This window comes from Pygoscelis adeliae, unplaced genomic scaffold (genome assembly GCF_000699105.1).
Source record: "Pygoscelis adeliae isolate BGI_AS28 unplaced genomic scaffold, ASM69910v1 Scaffold148, whole genome shotgun sequence".
Classification (NCBI taxonomy): Eukaryota; Metazoa; Chordata; class Aves; order Sphenisciformes; family Spheniscidae; genus Pygoscelis; species Pygoscelis adeliae.
This window is the reverse complement of record NW_008825258.1, coordinates 2,554,149-2,574,654: the sequence shown is the minus strand read 5'-3', so window position 1 is coordinate 2,574,654 and position 20,506 is coordinate 2,554,149. Positions and strand designations below refer to the sequence as shown.

General features: G+C 41.9%; 1 protein-coding gene across 1 annotated transcript in view; it reads left to right on the top strand.

Annotated features, from left to right (window-relative positions):
- The window catches only part of LOC103921510 (membrane-associated guanylate kinase, WW and PDZ domain-containing protein 1-like), a 174,837-nt gene that overhangs the window by 75,427 nt on the left and 78,904 nt on the right, over nucleotides 1-20,506 (top strand). Inside the window, exon 2 of the mRNA XM_009329497.1 lies at nucleotides 9,051-9,170. The gene's annotated coding sequence lies outside the window, so the exon portion shown is untranslated. The remainder of the gene's footprint in view (nucleotides 1-9,050; nucleotides 9,171-20,506) is intronic.

The window sequence follows — 20,506 nt, the reverse complement described above, 5'->3', positions numbered from 1 at the left end:
AGAATTGTGGCAGCTTGTGTAGTAATGTCATTGTGGGGAACAAACAGGCAATCTCGCTCCTGGGAAGGTGTACTGCTAATCTCGTGGAGAGACAAATTTACACATATATGGCTAACAGTAGTTTCTGATGTGTTTTTTTTGTTCTTCCTTTGGTTAGAGTAGTCACATGCATTGCCCAAACAAGTTTTCATTATTTTTTTTTATTTCAAAAATCCAAGATAAAACTGTCTGTTGTGTTCTTGTCAGTGTATTTCTGCTTCAAGACTCCACTGCATGTCTTCCACCAAATTGGGAAATTCCTCCAGTACTTCATGGTGGGCGAAAAGGATTGTGCAATGTTTACAAACCCCTTAAGTTTTCCTGAAAAGCCAGTGAACTCAGCCTATCTGACTTGCATGGTTTTGTGTCTCTTTTTGCTCTTGTGACTTGGCAATTCATCTTCCGAGGGTATGCAGTACGCTCAGTCCTGAGTGCTGTCTTGGCCCCTCATCTTTCCCAAAGCCCTTTCCTCCCAGTCTTCTGTCTCTAACATTAAGCAAAAGGTTTCAGAGTGTTTTATTTTTTGCCTATTCTATTATTCTACTGAAATGTGACCTACTCAAAACGTGTACCAAGCTACCTGAAGATCCAATAGTTAATGAAAACCAATTTTTAATACTACACTATCTTAAGCTCAGCCACTCTGCCAGACATGACAGGGAGCTGATGGGTGTTTTGTTTCTCAGCAGCTGAGTGCCTCTACTGACCAGTTCACAGCTTGGTTTTAGTGCTAGCCCTTGACTTATGAAACTCTCAGGCTGGGCTACACCTTCTCTTTGGCAATTTGTAGAAATCAGGTAGCTTTGCAAGTAGCCATGAAAAAAGCAGATATAAAGGAAGATAGGTTGTACTTCCAGATAAACTACTTCCTATAATGTGAGATTATAAATAAGACTACGAGGTATTTGCTTGAAAGTGCTGTTTGTGTGGGAGCGACCCTACATCCCAGGTCTCCTGTGACGTATTTCAAAGTAGATTTTAAGCACTCACACACACCCCGCCCCACCTTTGGCCTGTTGTACTTAATACAGATGTGCGTATTTGTATGGAATAGTCATCTTAATCCGCATTGTGCTTTTCCATAGCTGCTCTGGGCACGCAGCGTAGAGCGTTGCTGTGCCTCTGCATGGTAAGGCTTGAGATGGCTGATGTGGGGCAGCCCTGAGCAAGCGCTACAGGGATCAGGTTAGGTTTGGGTTGAGATAGCCTGGAGTGAATGATCTACAGGATTAAAAATAATCAGCTGATACGGGTGCTCTGTAATTATCCAGTGTATCTATTTAATTTACCATCTTCAGCTGTAGCCTTTTCCAAGATAGACAAAATTTCTACTGAAAGTAACTATAACAATTTTTACGTAGAAGAAAGGTAGTCCTTTTGAAATAAAGGTGTGCGTCATGGTTGTAGCATTATCTAGACTTCTAAAAATGTATATGTGTGAGAAACTGAATATACATGCAAGTATATAATCACCCTGTTAATTTACTTTCAGCTAGGTTCACTTCCCATAAGTCACATACACACTTACACAAATGGCAATTTTAATTCATTTCTGTGCCAATATTTAAAAGCAGAACACTACAGCTCAATCTTGTTACTACAGCTTTATTGATTTATAAAATTACACTTTATTACACTAATCCATGTATTAGAAAGAATAAAATTGTGCATAGTTACAGCTAAGGTCTTCTCGCCAAGGAGGTACGTAGTTTGCTTTTTCATCAGTAATTCACAATTTAAAGTAGTGGATGTCATGCTGTTGAACTCCATGAACACAGGATTAATGGCAAACTCATTAGTTCATGAAGTTTAATCTTCTTGGTGGGTGTCCCACCTCGTGGGAAATGAGAGGGATTCGGCTGCAGGTGTCTGCTGAGGTAACAGCAATCACTCAAAGAGAGGGATTCAGAAGGCGAGCTGCTGTTATTGCGAACCCAAGAACATATATTATTTATGTTTGATTTGATGCCAGAATACTCTTTTTTCCTTAGGACAAAGCAAATGAATGCTCTGAAGGACACATGAAGAGGTTGGAACTGCATTAGCAACTGCCACACTGCAGTAGTACCATCGGTGGTACTTTCCCAGGTCAGGGAGGTGCTGCTGTATTTGAATATTTGGCGTAGATCCTTAAACAGGTCTTTTTTAAGTGGCTTTGTTGGGGAGTGTGGCAGGTTTTGTACCCTTACTTCTTCTAGTCATCAGGTAATTATCAGCTTCTTTTAAATTGATATTACAGTCGAGAGCGAATCCCCTCATGCTGAATTGGCTTTGTGTAGCCACGGCATGGTGTTTCATGACTCATACAAATGAGCTTGCAAAGCCCCAACGCAGCAGCAAGTTGTTTTTGTCCCTTTTAATCTGTTAGACCCTGATTCTGATCTGTAGGGTTTCCTGAATCCCATTGATTTCTCTAGAATTAGGCTCCTGAAGTCCTTTGAGAGCCTGGGTCTGGCTGATCTTCTGCTATAAACCGGAAACAAACTCGCTTTCTCTACCTCGTAACGCTATAAGGATAAATGTGTTGAAGATTATCAATGTTCTTATTTGGTCACAGTGAAGGCCACAGGAATACCAAAAATAGATTTAAAAGGGACAAAAATAACTTGCTGCCTGGAGGGTATACAAACTCCGAGCTGTTGCTGTGCAGCTTGGCTGAATCACTTATCCGGGAAGGCTCCAGGCAGTCAGTACATCTTTGAGAAAAGGGCCAGAGAGATGCAACTGGACATGGCGCCTCAGAAAAAGGGAGAGCGGCTTTTACATGCCCTGAGGGTTGACCTGCCATTGCTCGTGTGCGTGGCTGGCACAGTCCTTTGAGCAAGAGGGGATCCTCACAAACTGCTGCTGTGGGATCCAGCTGAGGCCACTTAGTGTTGCTGGAAAGGCTGGTGGGAGCAGAAGGAGAAAATGACCTCTTTATACAAATCCCTTCCATCTCCCCCTGTAGAAGAAAAATTACTTTAGACCACAGCCACGAAATGCGTTTCTCTCTGAAATGTGTCTGTAGAAAGACAGGTTTGTCTTGGCCAGCTGTTTTCTGGGTTTAATCAGTCATTCTTGCTGACCACGGTGACAGAAATTTGCTTTTAGTACTGCAGTTATCTGTGTGGCCAGGAAGAGTCAATCAACATCTGTTCTTGCACATGCATCATTAACAGAGCCGTGAATTAATTTCTAGCGACAGACCACATTCTCCTTTGGACTGAATTTCTACTCCACCACCGAGACACTTTGAATGCTTGTCACGTTCTTGTGGTTTATAGGTATCAAGTCACTGGCTAGAGAAGGGACAGGCAACATTTAAAATCCCAGAATGAGCTTCCTGAGTTTCAAGTTTCAGGAGCAAGTTGTATTTATAAGTCAAGCACGTTTGGTTTGTAACAGACTAGACCGCTCTGAAACTTCCGTATCTTCATGTAGTTACAACTAATATAAATTACCCCTTACTCCTTACCATAGGTAAGTGGGGGGACACACGTGTGTAATAGAGAGCATAACAGTGTCCAAATACAATTCCTACAACTGCTGTTGAAAAAACCCAATCAGTAGTCTTAAGTTTGGATAACCCCAGAAGTCAATAAGATGTTCTGTGTACAATGTTTTCTTACAGATAGGTTACACTTTATTTTTTGTTAATGTAGATAAGGCTATTTCTAATACTGTGATGCAGGTAGGTTCTGCCTTAAGCTTGGCTGCTCATCAAGTCGCCTCTTCTGGAGACAGACCAGGTTTTCTGTGTCTTTTCCCCTCTCTACTTGCCATTAGCAGCTATGTGGAGTTTGTCCTGCCTTCCAGTTATCTGGCACCGTAGGTGACAGATGCAGGAGAGCCAAAGGAGGCTCTCCAAATTATCCTGTGACATGAGGGAAGAAGGTGACCTCTAAACACTGTGCAGAGGGAAGAGGGGCTGTTTTCCTAATATGTTTCTTCCTTGGCAGCTGAAGATTTTTTCAGTGTAGGTGATGAGAGCAGTCTCTTCTTGCTGAATGAAGAAAAATACCAGTCTTCAAGAGCAATGGCAAGAACAGCATCCTTCCTTCTAACCCGCCTGCAAACAGCCTCTCAGCAAACCCCCACAACAGTGCTTGGCGTTGCAGCTTCGTGAGTCGGTAGCATCCCTGTACGCTTCACGTTAAAACCTTATTTGCTACAGTTCCATTCACCTGTGGTAACCACCAGTGACTTGAGTTTGTATAAAATATGGTTGTAGCAACTATATCATTACTCTGAGTGTACAACTCCCGCATTATCTGTCATTTTAAGAGAAGCTGGTCAGTGCGGATGAGAAGCAAATGAGTTGTGGCTTGATCAGCTATATTTTGGTGGCTCACCAGATTATCATTGCCAGACAGTGGAATTGGATAAGGCGTTTGCAGAAATCATTGCTTTGCAAATGGGCGATGTGTAGGTGTTCTGCGCTTGAGAAGTCAACTTCTAAATGACTTGCTAGGGGCTGTTTTGGTGCATGGTAACAGAATTACTGCTCAGGAACTGTTTTTTTGTTTTGTTTTAACAAGAAAGTAATTGAAGTGACTACGGCCCCTTTGAAGTCTTTACAATAAGCAAAGATTCTGATTAATTTAGCAGCAGGGCATCAGTGGCTATTAACAGCTTAACACGAGGCCCTGGTAGATTGATAAGGAGCTAAACAGCCCCTGAATCACATATTAACAATCTGGCCATACTATAATTGCGGCTCATGTTGGGTAATTGTCAGCATGGTTGATAGGCAACACAACAGCAGCAGCTATTTGTCTTTTAAATGGGCACTTAAATTATTCAGAATAATAGTTGATAGTGATCAGTACATCTGAGCCACAGTCCAGTTATTCTAGGCATGGATGACAAACTTTAATTTAGTTAGCTTAAGTACAGCACTGGGCTCTGCGTGGGCAAACTCACCTGTGTCTGTAAGCAATTTCTCGGGTGGGGTGTCCAGCCCATGATGAGATCCCTCTTCTATGGCCCAAGCATTAGTGGTGCATGAATAAACTAGGATGCAGCTAGCTTGGATGTGATAACCAAACCAACAGCCGGGCAAACGTTTCACCTAGCATCTGAGCCACCCATGTTATATGTAGTTTTACCTCCCCAGACCAAGAGAGAAGGTAAGACCTGCAATGCTCACCTTATTTTTATTTATTTATTTTCTTAAGTCTGCTGTGGTTGCCAAAGGTTTGAGCAATTCCCCTGTGAATTTAATGTCTCTAACTAGTTCTATACGTTGTGGGACATTCTAGCCAAATAATAGTGAAAGTTTATGAACCATTAAATGTGCAGAAGGAGTCGGTAACCACTCGGTTGCTCCTCCAGTTCCTTCTTGTTGCAGCATTAGCAAATCTGAGCTAGTCACGCAGTGGGACATAGCTCAAATTAATTAGTTAAATTGCTATCTAATGGCAATAAGATTTGATGCCACTTAATATTTCAGTGCAAACATGGCAGGCAGGTTAACACATTTAAATATGATTGGCTCGCCTGTTCTAGTGGAGTATCTTAACTCCTGTTTGGGCCGTCTACAGCACTCATTGTGCTCAATTAATTCTGCCATTAGCAGTGGTCTGATCTGCTATTAGCTCTGCTAAAATGTACAGTCATCTCCATAGCCCTCTCCTTCAGTGATGACCATCCTGTGTTAAGGATGCTGAAATGCAATTTAAAGGGGGAGGGAGGACACACCCACACACTATGCTTTGTACATAATTAAGTCACATTAATGATGGGAGGCTTAATTACAATTTGGAGTTTATCAGCAGAAAGCTCCAACGGTAGCTTGCAGCCTGCGATGGTGCTGGGCTGTGCACACACATGCTGCACAGTAGTCGAGCAGTTGTTTCAGGCTGTGGAAGGGCTCGGGGTGGAAGGTGCTGATTATTCTTAGCGTCATGTGCCTGAGAAAAGTCATAAAGTTTGCTTACGCGCCTCTTGGTTTTCTTTTCTTTCCCCCTTTCTTTCCGCCCGCCCTCTCCCCCCACCCCCTTGTGAAGCAACCCTTCTGGCTTTGTTGTAAGTGTGGTTTGTAATCATTGTACACATCCCAGATGGTTCATGAAAACTCTTTGAAATGCCATCTGCCAGGCGTGTGTCCAGCCGGCAGCCTGTCATTCAGCTACAAGAAAAATGGAGGCGGGTTTTCCCTTTCCCCTGCCTTTCTGAATTGCATTCACTAACACTTGCTCAGATGTGAAGCAGGATAACAGCCCGAGCATCTGCAAGCCATCTTTGCTCTAGACAGCAACATGGAAACTTGTTGGGTTTTTCGCCTTCACCCAGATAAGATATCCTAACCAGTGTAGTTTTTATTTTCCCCCTGTTTGTTGCTGGAGACCGACGCGAGGTGACAAATGTTATCTCTGTGATGTAATGTTTTTCTTTTACGCGGTGACTTGGTGTTTCTAATGCATTCGGCGTGTGTTGCAGGCAATCGTGCTGATAGCAAGCACATCTGCGATTTTTCGCCTTGAACATATTCAGGAAATTAAGAACACTGAGATGAAACAAATAGATCCATTAAAATGGCTAGGAGGAATTATGGCAGAGATATAATTGTCATGTCAAATAGGCAGCCAGCACTAGTAAACTGCTGACTGCAATTTCACTGCTATAAAAATTCAGAAGGAAAAAAAAGGATTAATAAATACTTTCTGTGGGAAGATATAGATAAAGAAAAGAAGGCGGCTTTAAAAGATAAAGTAAAATGAATCCTGAAGTCCCCCGATCTTTGTGTCTCATGAATGCGTGTTGTCAGTTACTGGGAAAAAGTATGTCCCAATCTTTGTCATTCGGCTCGCGTGCCGCATGGCTCAGGGTGATGTTTGACTGATGCATTGGACAAGGAGCACTACAGAGTTTAATTCTCACTTCCATTGTGCTCCAGGCATGGGACAGCTCCAGCACATCCTTGGACATACTTATTGCTGAAGCTTTTCATTCTTCCTCCTTACCTCTCGTGGGCCTGGTTTAGGGGAACCTGGCAGGGGGTAAGAGCCACGATGCCCTGGCGAGGGTCCTCACAGCCTGAACATCCACAGCGATGTTGATGCTCAGGGAGGAGGTGCTGCGTCCAAGCTGTGCCACTTCATCCTGGGTGCCTGCATGCGCCTTGCATGCCAGGGAGGGACCTGCGTGGGCATTGCCCGCTCAGCCTCGCTGCCTGCCTTTAGATAGAAATGCAGACGCTCAGGCAGAGCGAGGCATGTGGTGCAGTTCCAGTATTTCTCTGGTCTAGATCTGTGAAAGACATCTGTCCTCTGTTACAAACTACGTGGTAAAAACCATTGTAGTCTAACTGTAAGGATTCAAGAATACAAAGAATGCAAAATTGAATCCTTTCAAATAGGAAAGAGTAATTCTGCTAGTAGGGTGAAGATAGCCATCATCATTTCCATCCCCTTTTTGCTTTTCCTCCTCCTGCCTTCACCCATTCACACAGCTCCAAGAGAAGTAATGATAGAAAAAGCACAGGAATTTATAGACTATCTGAAGGCTGATGGTAAATAATAAAAAAAGAGAGAGTTTCTATTTTGAAACAAGAAATGGAGGATGTTAGAGAAAGTGGATGTCTATCAAGGAAATTAGTGATAGTCTTTCAAGGGTATCACTCTGTCAAGACTGACCTCTTGAACAGTCTCTCAGATGAATAGGGCATAAGCAGACTTTCCGCTTCCCTGGCACTTGAGGAAAACATTTGCCAGATGCAGGCATGGTAAATTTATGCTCTTTCAACTTCTGAGAGCTGGAATCTTCCCAATTAGTTTCCAGAAGCTCAGCTTCTTTATACTTTCTTCTGTCCTTTTATAGAGGGTTTAAGAAATTGTATGCACTGAGAAGGCACTGCCCAGGGGCCGGAAGAGTCCCACAGAAGTGAGGAATCACGCTTCATTAAATGTTAGGTATGGTTTCCATATCTCTAAAGGTATTATTCCCAAGCCAGCAGATTGGTTGCGGCCACAGCACTCGGACACCTCCAACTCTCTAACGCTGCTCTTTCTTCTAAAGTTCAGGTTCCTGTACCATCTGTAAATCTGTCATTTATATTTAATCTCAGATGTACAGAATCCAGCCATCTCCTAGCCTCCGGAGTCGTGGAAAATAAAGGCTAGCGAACAGAAATTGATCCTAATCAATTAAGCTGTGCTCAGTGACCTAAAATGCAGTGGCCCAAGCCATCTTAGCAAAAAGTCATGAAATGACTCATCTTATACCATGCTTCAAAGGGCTGTAAATTGGTCAGAAGGGAGAAGGGTTTCAGAGCTGGCAGAGCAGCAGCGATCAGAGCCCCGTTCTCCATGGGTACTGTTTAAATTGTTGAGTGCTAGAGAGGGATTCAGTGTGAATTATTACTCAAAAGAAAAAGTATTTCTTGAACTGGAACGAGCTTATAGGTGAACTTCCATGAGAAGAGTTTGCAGGTTGTCTCTTTAGTGAGCATGCGTGAACAGTGCATCAAAATTGTCTCGCGGTACTTTTTAACATTGAATAAAAACTAATAGCATAAATAGAGATAAAATATTAAGAAGAAATAAGGGAGAAAAGATCTTTATGATGTGAAAGAATATTTGGTGAGATAAAGTGATACAGAAATAGTGGAAGCTAGAAAGAAGTTGCCTTATCCGAGAATACAGATTGCAATTTTAGTGAAGTTGAAGTATGACAGACTGTGCTAATGGCAGGAAGGTAGTTGCTGGCATATTCCCAGATACCAAACTATTCCAGCTGTGTTTCTGCGTGTGATATGAGAGATTTCTTTGCCAGAGAGACTTTCTGGGAATATCAAAAACGTTGTTGGGGGTGGAACAACTGGTACCGCCAGCTCAACCTGTGATCTATGTCTTGTCTTGTTTTTATGTGGACTCCTAACTTCTAGCTGAACTTTTGACACTGCTCTGTGTGTAGCTCACCGAATTGTATTTTAGAGATACTGTTGGATCTTTATGATCATTTTTTATTGTCCCTTTTAAGTCTTGGTAAGAAAACAACTATATTAACATGCTAATTTTTCCTTTCAGGCACAACCCGTCCTCCAAGAGAAGGAGAAGTGCCTGGTGTGGATTATAACTTTCTGACTGTGGAGGAGTTTCTGGAGTTGGAGCGAAGTGGGACCCTTCTGGAAGTAGGAACTTACGAAGGTATGGAGCTGCGGGCAGTGAAAAAGCACTTCAAATAACCGTCGTAGGACACCAGGCTTGCAAAACCCACGCTTGTCTTAACCAGCTCGAGTTAGGACCTCACTTTCCATCCTAGTGCTCTACTTCCCTTTTCTCTGTGTACCCTGAGAGAAGAAATTCCAATATTGCTGTGCTTTTGTCTTTTCCCTTCAAGTTAACTACCTCAAAAGATTAACATCTGTACGCCAGGAAAATCCAGTATGAAATCCGGTAAAGAAATACGGAGGGAAGACAGCTTGGCAGTGAATGAAAATGCATCTTTTCTGTGTATCTGCTATAGCCCATCTCCTTGTTCACTTTTTCTTCCCTCCTGCTGTCTCGCTTTCCCTTCATCTTCCCTAAATACACATCCTTCATCACCCAATTGTGTCTCACTATGCAGCTACATGGTGCACTGCTTTTGGCCTTTTTTCTTCTTCTTTACTCTTGGATAATTACTTCTAACTTGGGTCATTGTGTTGACCCTTTTTACAGAGCAGCTTTACAAACAACAGCACTGAGACAGCCAAGGAGAACTGAAATGTCACTAGGGTGAAAGCAGGAAAAAGGTAGCTTTGAATTCCAAGAAAATGCAAGGCAAATTGGCCATATTTAGGTACACAATAGGATTTGTGTAACTAAGCCTGCAGTCTCTATCTCCTTTAAATTGAAAACTCCTTTTGGAGTGGCTATTTATTTATTTATTTATTTCCCCCCTGGAGAACATTCAAATGTACCTCTTGAGAAGACAATGAAAAGAAATACGTTACAGGTTTGAAAGTCCTTCCAGTGTACTTCAGTTCATTCATGTCATATTTCCATTTGCAAGAAGTTAAATGGGTCTTGTTGTAATTACAAGAAGTTGAAAAAACATTATTCTTCCAGCCGTTAATATGTAACATGAAATACATTTAAAACCATGAACTACACGCAAATAGCTGATAGTCTTTGAAAAGTAGTCATCAAATATGAACAAAAAAGATTGTGACATGTGGTTTTGGTTTTCAAGCTCTAAAAAAAAGTCCTGAAACACTGTTTGTTTAGTCTGCTTCTTTGAAAACTCTCTGTAAGGTCACCTTTCAGCCTTGCACTTATTCCCAACTGCAGACAATTGCAGTGTCAAACCTGGTTTGCATGAAGATGCTAAATGTATAGTTTGGTTTCATTCTTCCACCTCTCAGAGCTGATTAGCTCCATCAGCACCAATGCTAACGTTCCAGCAGCAGCACTTCTCCAAAATGAGCTTTTTCCTCTCCATGTTTCTAATTATAACACTAAATTAGTTTTCTTTGTCATGGTGCTCGAAATAGATCAGCTGAACTGCCTCGCCATTACTTCCTGATCGTATTTGTTCTGGTGACCTTTCCACTTGGAAAGACAAAATGGGTAACTGGCTGTAAGCTGGCTCCTGGGACTTGCTGGGAATTAGTTTTCAGGAGATGCTGTACCCATCTGGGACAGTTATAACATGGTCATTTCATTGCTTATGTGATTATATGCAGTAGCAGCTAAACTGTTTAGATTTCATGGGTTGCTCTTTTGAGTAGCTGAAGATGAGGTTGATTTCTCAGAAGTCTAATGCATATTTCATTTCTGTGGGTGATAGAAGTGTCTGAACTTTAAAGGAATAATTTGTCAGAAGTGCTGAGAAGCCTCTTTCCCCGTTGACATCAGTGATGCTGGTGCATAGTGGTTCTGGAGAGCCGGCCCATGGAACTAAAAATCAATAAGAATAAAGCAAATAATGATGATGCATGTGTGCACATACGCATCAAGACACATTACTATTTGATTGTAATGTGAAATAAATAAAGTTAATTTTTCACTTACAGCTTCAAGAAATGATTTTGCTGCCTTCCGAGATTTCTTTAACGGCTTTGTTGTACTTATTTTTGGAAAACTTATTTTACAACTGTATTGATCAAGACAGTGCTGATCTTGATTAGATCTTGGAAGATGGTGTGATTCAGACTCAGTGCTGCAATCACCAGCATTTTTGTCTATTAAAAAAAAACAATCCGCCAAAAAACCCAGACCACAAAGTAAGTTAGACTTCTAATGTCCAAGTCTTTGTTATTGCCCAGCTTTATAGTCTTAGATTACTTTAATTATCATTTGTTTTATGCTGTATTTTGCTGCCGCCTTTTTTTTTTTTCTTTTTTGAAAAATGTACCATCACGATGAAGTTGATTATATTTTTGACCCTGCCAGTGATGGCTTATTCTAAACCAGAGGGATGGAACCCAACAAAAGGAAACAATCTTCTATTTCTCTCTGGAGAGCAATAAAATAATACCTTTAATGCATGGCTTTTATTATTAGTAATGCCACCTATTGTACAGAGTAGGAATCACACAGTTGCAAAAATAGGGTTGCTTTTTATTACAGTGTAATTAGGTGATTTAGAGATGAAGGAAGGGGAATGCTATGAAATGGAGAGTAGTGATGTCGAATGGGGAAGTTTTCACGTGCCCAGCAGCCACAAGCTCATGCAGGCTGGTGGTTTGGGGTCAGGGTGGTCCCAAGGTGCCTTCTGGCCCTTAATTTCTAAGAATCTGAAGGAGGGGGCGGGGAGAGATGGATGTATGCTCTGTGTTTTTGTGCTGTGTTTCAGCAGCTGGAGAGGAAGTCTGACCCAAATGATCAGGATAAAGTTCTGGCATTACTGGACGACATTTGTTTGCCTCTGGAGGGCATAAGGCCACCCAGATACTGGCACTGTCGTTGGGAAAAGCCTTGCAGGAGAACAAGCATTTGTTTAGTAACAGTTACTGAAGAGAACTGGGGAGAAAGATTAAGAAACAGGGAGCCATCATAAGAGTGGCAATACACAGGACTTTGATGCTGATACGGATACTATTGATTTGGAAAGAATAAAGAACATGCAGAAGCAAACAGTTGGAAACCATAAAAGAGTAGGAGTGTGTATCAGGTTTTAAAAGAAAAACCTGGGTTTTGAAAGTGCTTTAATTGCAAAGCAAGAAACTGCAAGCTGAATAGGACAAAAAAGGTGTTGCCTACCTACTGGGCTGCATAATGTGTCATTATTATTTCTTCTGGTGCGCTGCAAATAGGTTCCTCTGGGCAGTTTTTGATTCACATCCCGGTGAATGCAGAGCGGGCATGGCAACTGCTTGTCTGGTCACCTGTCACCTCTCCGGTGTGTTCCGCACCCAAAATCCTGCTCAGGTGGGAGGGGATGTTTGAAAGCCTTAATTCCTGAGGTTTTCAGTTCCAGTTTTAACATGCTGCTTTTTAACCATAAAGCCTATAAAGTTGTTCTTTTTTCCCCTAATGAAAGCTACATGTTGATCCCATGAATCCAGGAGCTGGAGCTGAAATCCTGGAAGACCTGCCCAAAGCTGCGATGCTGCACCAGCATTGGTGGGTTTTGCACCATGTGCATGCTGGTAAAGCTGCACGCAACACGCTCAAGCCAGTTAGTAATTCCCATTGACAATACTCATTAGGAAGGAAAAATCTTATTAGACTGCACATTATCTAGGCCTTCTAGTGGATAGGAAACCATGATAATTGTAATCTCAGGCATTTATTGACTGATCCTTCAGGGCATAAAATACTGATGGATGCATGGAAGTAATTGTGTAGGTTACTAATTATTTAGCAATTACTTCTGCATTTGAATTGCAGGCTCTCACAGGGACCCCAAGGGAGGTCTGTTTTGAGCAGAACCACAACTTCTAGGTTTTATTCCCATTTCTTACGCAGCTGCTGAGTGGCCCTGGGCAGATCAGGTAACTGCTCTATACTTCAGGTTACTGGCCTGGAGAATATTAAAACAACACTTACTTCTCTCTTCATTAATATTTCAGCAGATATCCTGTGCCTGCAGATATGTGCTATCACAAATAGGAGGGAGAGACTAGAAGCGATGCTATTTCAGAGGGCCGTGCTGAATGCAGCAGTGGAGATGGGTGGTGTGCAGAGACACACGGGGACATTAGCATGGTGGCTGAATTTTAAATGGGGATGGCTGTGTCACCGGGGTCTGGCGAGGCTGTATTAATGCATGCCTGCCCAGCACTTAGTGATCCTCAGAAGAAAAAGTGCTGCACTTTATAACATGTGAAAGGTTATTACATTATAGTGTATTATTGTCAAGGCATCATCTTTCATTCTCAGGACAAGTGTTATGTGATTGCCAAGAGAAGTAATAAGTAATCTGCATTAGTCTCATGACTAAGATGTAATGGGGTGACTTGCTAACATTTTTAAAGTGTATAAAACTAGTTACTGTAGACAGGGTCTCCAATTGTAGTACTTAATGAGTGTAATAAATTACCTTAATAGTGCAGTTAGAATTTCAGCTGAAGTAGAGAGGTGTATTCAGCAACATGCTTCAAATCAAGATGCCTTTAGCCTAATTTATCTGATGTGCTAGCTCTCCTTGGGTTTCTCTGCAGCAGCCCCGCTCCCCCAGCTGCTTTAGCAAAATGGCTGGATTCTCTTTGCTGCTCTTCTGGTGTCTTTGCAGCCTGTGGGTCTGGCCAGCTTGGTACAACCTTGAAATGAGAGCTGTGTCTGTGGCATGCAAAACATGACAGGAAGATTGGGCGAGTAAGGGTGGCAGATGCTGGGGATGCCCATGCAGCGGAACAACATGTTCCACTTAATAAGATAAGATCCGCTTATTAATGTCTCCATACTACAGATTGACTCAATAAATCATAATGGCTCCTTTAGCACCATTATAATGTATCATGTCGAATATCCACTTATTAACATCTGTGCACTGCAGAAAGATTCCTGTTCTATCTTTGGCTGTTATACTTTGCTTTCTTTTTTTTGTTTGTTTTGTTTTAAACCACTAGGAAGAAAAAAAGACTACACGTTCTTGTGTATGTACACAACTATCAGTGTTAAGCATGAGTGCTGCTATACTAAAGTGTCATCTGATAACAATGCTTCATTCTACAAACGGCTAAAGTAGTAGCTGAGTAACTCTCTCTAAAAGCAAATATTCAAATATCTGGTAGGGTTTTACAGTGGTTTTGAATTTCCTGTGGCATCCGTGATTGGCTTCTCTCTATGCAATTTCAATAAGAAGTTTTCCAGTGTGAGCTCTGTCTGAAATTGTTCATTAGCAGTCCTGCTTTTCACTGTTTCTCGATGCATCTTAGAAGACAAACCTTGGGGGAAGAGGCTGTTCCCAAACACCTCTGGCAAAAAAGGATATGATGAGTTGGTTGGTTTTTTCCTAAGTTAGATTTCAGGTTATTTTAAGGCATTATTTACTCTCTAACCACGGTCCAATGTATTGAAGGCTGTTCATAGTAGTCCATTGATAGATGGCAGCCAGGCACATTTCGGCACTGTTTCTTGGTACTGGATGTGCTCGGGACTGTCTCTAGGATTGGCTACTCCTCGCTGATGTTATCCAGCTCCCTTTGCAGCTGGGCAGCCCTTCTGCTCCAGGAGGCAGCCCAGCCTCTGCAAGCCGTGCCATTGCCCTTCCACTGCAGAGCTCACCCCGCGCTGCGAGCTGTGATACACATGCCTCCGCCTTCCAGAGAGGCAAGGTGTTAGTGGGACACATCCTTGTGGTGGGGGTATATATATAAATATTTCAGTATTTGCACGAAGAAGAGTTGTATATTGCCATGGCTTAACATAGCATTTTCTTGATTCCTAAAGCCTTGTGCTAGGTAGGGTATGTTCCAGCTGCTTCTCCTGTGTTCTCTGTATATACCATGCACAAGCACATGCTTATTTATGTTCCCTGTGATTTTTTTTTTAATCTATTTGCATGTGGATATAACAGTTGTTCTGAGCTGAGTTCGGGAAACACCCTGAGCTTCCATAGCCATCTCATGCCACATGCTACCACGATCTTACTGCTTATGTGTTACTTTAAGTATCTTTGCTTTGTTTTGGCTTGTTAGAAGTTTTCCATGCAGAAAATGTGCTTGGATGCAGGTGTACATGAGTGTTAACAATAGCATGTGGCAATACCTAGTGATATCTCGACATGGGAAAAATCAGAATAAATGAGATGGATTTGATCTGTAGGTGACTTTCTGCTATGCTGTCATTGCCTCTAAGGACACTAATTGGAGTATATGTAAAATTTCAGATGTAAATTGAAATGTGCATATTGTAACATTTTGACTAATTTAACAAGAAACCCAGACTGATCTGTCAGTTAACCTCACCATTAATAACTGCAAAAATTGACAGAGAATCTACTATTTAAAGCAAATTGGATTTGCATGTATTGCAGGTTAATTTCTCTGAGATCTCCTTCCTTGCCTATGTTTTGCTTCCGATCCAGATGCTGTATCTGCGGCCGCCTCCCGGTTGCCTGGATACTCTGAATTTCCTCAAGGCAATTGCTAATCAATGTGCAGTTGCAGCTAGGTGAATCCCACAGACAGCAGCCAGATCTGTCATCTAAATGTAGAAATCTGTAGCAGAATGTGATCTGGGAAGAGAATAGACAAAACACTGTAGCAGGAGCTCTGCTCCCAGGAATCAATTCATCCTGTGCTAATCAGACAGAAGCACTGTTGCTGGATTAGATGAGCAGAGGCTCTTCTGCTAAAATTAAGGGTCAATTGTTTTGGTTCTTGTACAGTGCAGAGAAGAGCAGCTGCATCTCGGTAAAGAAAACAGTTACATTAATAATTACATTTAAAGTCTTTGTGTCAAGGCCTTGCTTAATTTTGCTGCTTATCTCCAAGTCTCTTTCCCAAAATACCCATTTGCATCAATACGGGAAGCTATGAACTGCTTTTTAAAACGTGAGCTGTTAATGGAGTCCTTGTGAACACAGAATGGTAGCTTTGAAGATCAGATGCACTTCTCGTGCTTGCAGGGTCCTCTGTGCTACGCAGAGGCTTTTGAGTTTCTTGGGGTTTTTTATAATTGCAAAACTATGCCTCACAGTAGGCGTCGGTAAATTCAGAACTGCGAGAACTCTGCTCAGTACTTTCCTGAGAGACAAAGGCACTCCCAGTCCCAGGCCTAATCTCTTCACACCAGAAAAGCAAGACAAATTCTCCTCCCCCCCAAAAAAGATAATAGCTACAGCAAAGCCAACACCTACAGATTAAAGTAACTGAAATATATGGTTTGGGACCACATTCTTCAATTGGCATTGTACCGTGAGGATTAATGCTCAAGCTTGTGCTTGACCTTGCACACAGCTCCTCTGCCTTCTTTCACCTCTCCATGTGGCTCTGCCGCCCTGTCCCCACACCAGCAGCCTCCATGGTCTCATCTTCCCTCTCTGCAAGGTGAACCACCTACTGTCACATCCATTCCACTTTAGACCCTTTTAGATTGTGTCTCTGTTCTTGTGCATTTCTGCACATTCCAGAAATAGCATCTTGGATGGATGGAGTCCTTTCAACTCAAATTGAATTGAATGGTGATTGACAGAAATTCTTATGGATTAGATTCATAGTTATTTTACTTAAGGGTAGCTAATTGGTGTATTTTCGTGTATTACATTTCAAATTCCAGGTCACATAAAAAACTTAAGGTTGTCTGTGAATTTACTGCCCATCAGGGAAATATTTAATAAGAGTGTTTTGTTATTTTGAAATATAAGAAAAGTTTTCCATTACCACTAGCTTTCTAAAACATAAAAAGAAAGTTCTCTTGGCTGACAGTGTTTCTTTAATTTGTAAGCTGCAGGACAGGATAGAAGCTGCTGTAGATTGCTTTCATTGATTATGATCACTGCTTGAATTGGCAGAGGAAGAAGTGTTATGATGATGAAACCTTGTCTTATTGTTGTTATTAGCTGTTACCAAAGTCTAATTACTGTGCGTGATGCTAAAATGTGTAATCTGCTGACACTCTGAGATAAGGAGATGAAAAGAAATCAACTCATTTCAGATAGCTGTTCTGGGTTTTTTTCATTATTATTGTTATTTTTGTGCACTCTCCTGAGTGACACTATAGAGTGCATGGATTAAGTCATGGTTTTGGCTGTAAAAGCTGCCGTCAAACTTTGGTTGTGGTTAAATAAGCTTTAAGCACCAAGGGATTGAATAAAATAAGGGTTAGTGAAAGGTGATGACAAGGAATTCAGTTAATGGCACGTGCATCCGCTGAGTGAATGCATTGTTATTAGCTATTAATTTGGTTGCTGTAGGCAGGATCCAAATGTGACTGAGAAGAGGGTAAAGCTTAGGGGCCCGGTTCCCGTAGGAATCAGACACGGAAAGTGCCGTTTCTGCCATGCTGGCTGCTTCAAAGCGGGCATTTCCACAGAAAAGTAGGGGTTTTCCCGCTGTCTTCATCAAGAAATCTCCTTCGTCTGGGAGATGGGCTGCTCTTCTCCAGCGTTGAGGCATCACGTTAGGGACACAGTCCTCGGAAGTTTTGCAGAGCTTCACTTGAGCCGTTGGGGGAGCTCTGCACCCCGGGGAGTCCTGCCCTGACTACTGTGCTGCCTTTAGAAAATGTTTTGGGATCCTCTGGGATGACAGATGCTTGTGTATGCACATGTAACATGCTGTTAATAATTAGAGCTGATTGGATATTCAGTACAAATTACACTGGCTATGAAGTTAGCCCCTTCTTTAGGCTTACAAGTGGCTCACAAAACACTGTTAAAGCATATTTTTAAATGTATGTTTTTTCATAAACATTGACAGATTTAATTTGAACAAATGATGTCGAGTCTGAGTGTTTTAAAACTCTTGCTGGGCTGTTCACTGTCAGTTGTTAATGGTGCACGTTTGGATCTCTGAGTCACAGGGTAAATATTTTCTCTTTCTAATTTCTAGGATTAAACATGAGTTTCAATGATAATTTTAAGTGCCAGTCCCTCCTAATGGTGTGTCTGCCCCCACGCCTGGGCCTACGTGCCATGTCTTCAAAAAGAACTGCTTAGAGAAGAGAAATTGGTCTGACTGCATCCAGCAAACATGAGGAAAAGAGAGTATTTCCATTATCTCTCATTCTCCATGTCACCTGGAAGCTGGGTTGGAGCTTTCTTTTGCAGTTTTTCATCATAAGCTGGGTTGTTTCCCAAACCTGTATGTCCTTGTGTGAATCTGAAGGAAGAGCTGTGATTTTTTTGAATATTGACTCAGGCTGAATCTGCCTCCTGTGGAGGAAGAAGAAAAGTTCAGCCCCACTGGCTGCATTTCTGCAAAACAAAACCCACACATGCAGAGCCATGCTGAGTATCGAATTCATATTTGCTTTTTGTATGTGTTCATGTATACTTGTAGGGATACCTCTAAGACAGCACACTGTGTTGGTAGAAAATAATTATTCACTGGTAGTAGTACCAACAACCATGGTTGGTTTGAAAAGTGACTAATGATTTCGGTGTAAGCAAATCTGAAATAATTTAGAGAAGCCTGTTTTTCTGCTGAGGAACAGCTCTCCGTGGACTGTTAGGAACTCCAGCCTTGCTTGTTGCTAGAGGAACTGAAAAGGAACAAAACTCAAAGATATAATCATATATTTCTCTGTAATTGGAGGAGGGATGGTAACATCTGTGCTATGTTCTTGTCCAGGAGAAATAAAAATCCACACTAGCAACATCTATATATCCCTTTCATTCATTTTGTTGCATCCATCGCAAAAAGATTTAACCATTTGCAAAAGACCCGAAATAATTTTTGCACAAAATAGTGATGTGCAGTGCCATAAATAAAAGCTGTTCTCACGTATATAGTACACACATGGATACCTCTGCTTAGCAATTAACATGCTTAGAAAACACACATTTTGTCTGGAAAAACAAACAAACAAAAAACCATAAAAATCCCCTAAACCCCAAAGTGGCAACATTCTTCGGGAGAAATGCCAAAGAGGATGGGATGGGAGGAGGGTTGATTATCCTTTTTCTGCCCACCTACCTTTGTATTTTCCCTTTGCACTCTCTCTCCCCCATTCCTCCTCTTTTTGTATAAAATAGTCCTGCAGTATATAGAGCATAAGAATCATTTCTCTAGCAGCTTGAGGAACCTCCATCCCCATTAGAGGCCCTTTCCAGAAGAAGTAATTTCCTTCTCCCTATAAATTATGCATCAATGTACATTTAAGATTCTGAAATGATGAACAGAAGATGAAAGCGTTGCGGAGTGTTGCTGCTCCTATGGAGCTGAATCCACGACATTGTATACAGGCTCGAACACACCTTGTTAAGACAAACCTGCACGTGTTGCTGTCCTCGTACTCCGGCTGTAAAAACGTGGAGATAGGAGCTCCTCCGACTTCTCCAGCCTCAGCTCTGTAAGAAAGACTTTTTCTCCTCTTGGAAGGCAGTGAGTGGGAAAGATAGCAATGTGTATCCAAACTGGTCTTCCCAGGTGGACTCTGCCAGCCTGAGCCAGGATGATTCCTGGTCTCCCTTGCTCCTGATATGTCCGGAGACCTTCCAGAGTCTCAGGTTGAGATCCGCGAGTGCTGGGGCATGCATGATCCCTGTGGCCTTACCCTAAAGCTGACAACACGCACAGCTTCGGGGTTATAAGGGGCTTAGATGCTCTAATGGGAAAGGCAATTCAGTCAGCTAAACAGGAGTTGCGAAAAACAACTGGTATTTCCAAACTGAAATAAGGATATGTCATTTTGAACCTCAAGTGTGTGATGGCTGAGCAGTATGAAATGCGTCGGGTGAGTGGAACTACTGCATGCAGCAGTGGGGCAGGTCAGTGCAGAGCTGCTTAGCTAACTTTAAACTCAGTGTCATAGCTCAGTGTATGAATGATGTTGTTGGCTTCTGCAACAAAAATACACATGCATATGTATAAAAATAAATGAAAAAAAAAATGCTTTTTAGCACAGATGAGGTTTTAAAGTGCCTTTGCACAATCTGCCCTTGGCATGTGGTTTCCATCTAGTGTAACAGGGGTAATAAAGGGGCATGTACGCTTTCTGGGGAATGGATACTAAATATATAACATAATTAGGTACTGAAAAACTGAAAAATGCTTTCAGGTTATACATAGCCTATGGAGATAGATGAAGAATGTAATCAAATGTACATGTATATTTTAAAGAAAAATTTTGTGCTGCTGCCACAGTTGAAGCCGTATGTGTGCACCCCCGCATGGGTTTATACAAAGCTATATGGGAAAGCATCCCTTATATTTTGTCATGCCAGAGAGTATAGGGAGAATTTTTAAGTTCACCCTTGGAATCCGCAGGTGGCAAATGAAAATTAATAATAACTCTTGAAAGGGAAAATTTGGGGAGTTTTATGTAAAACTGTTGTATATCACAGATCTTTGTATAAAAAGTAGAAGATGCGCCTTGCAATAGGCCTGAATTCCTCTAATGCCCAGTGCTGTGGGAACCGATTCCAGACCTGAGATTCCTGTGGAGGG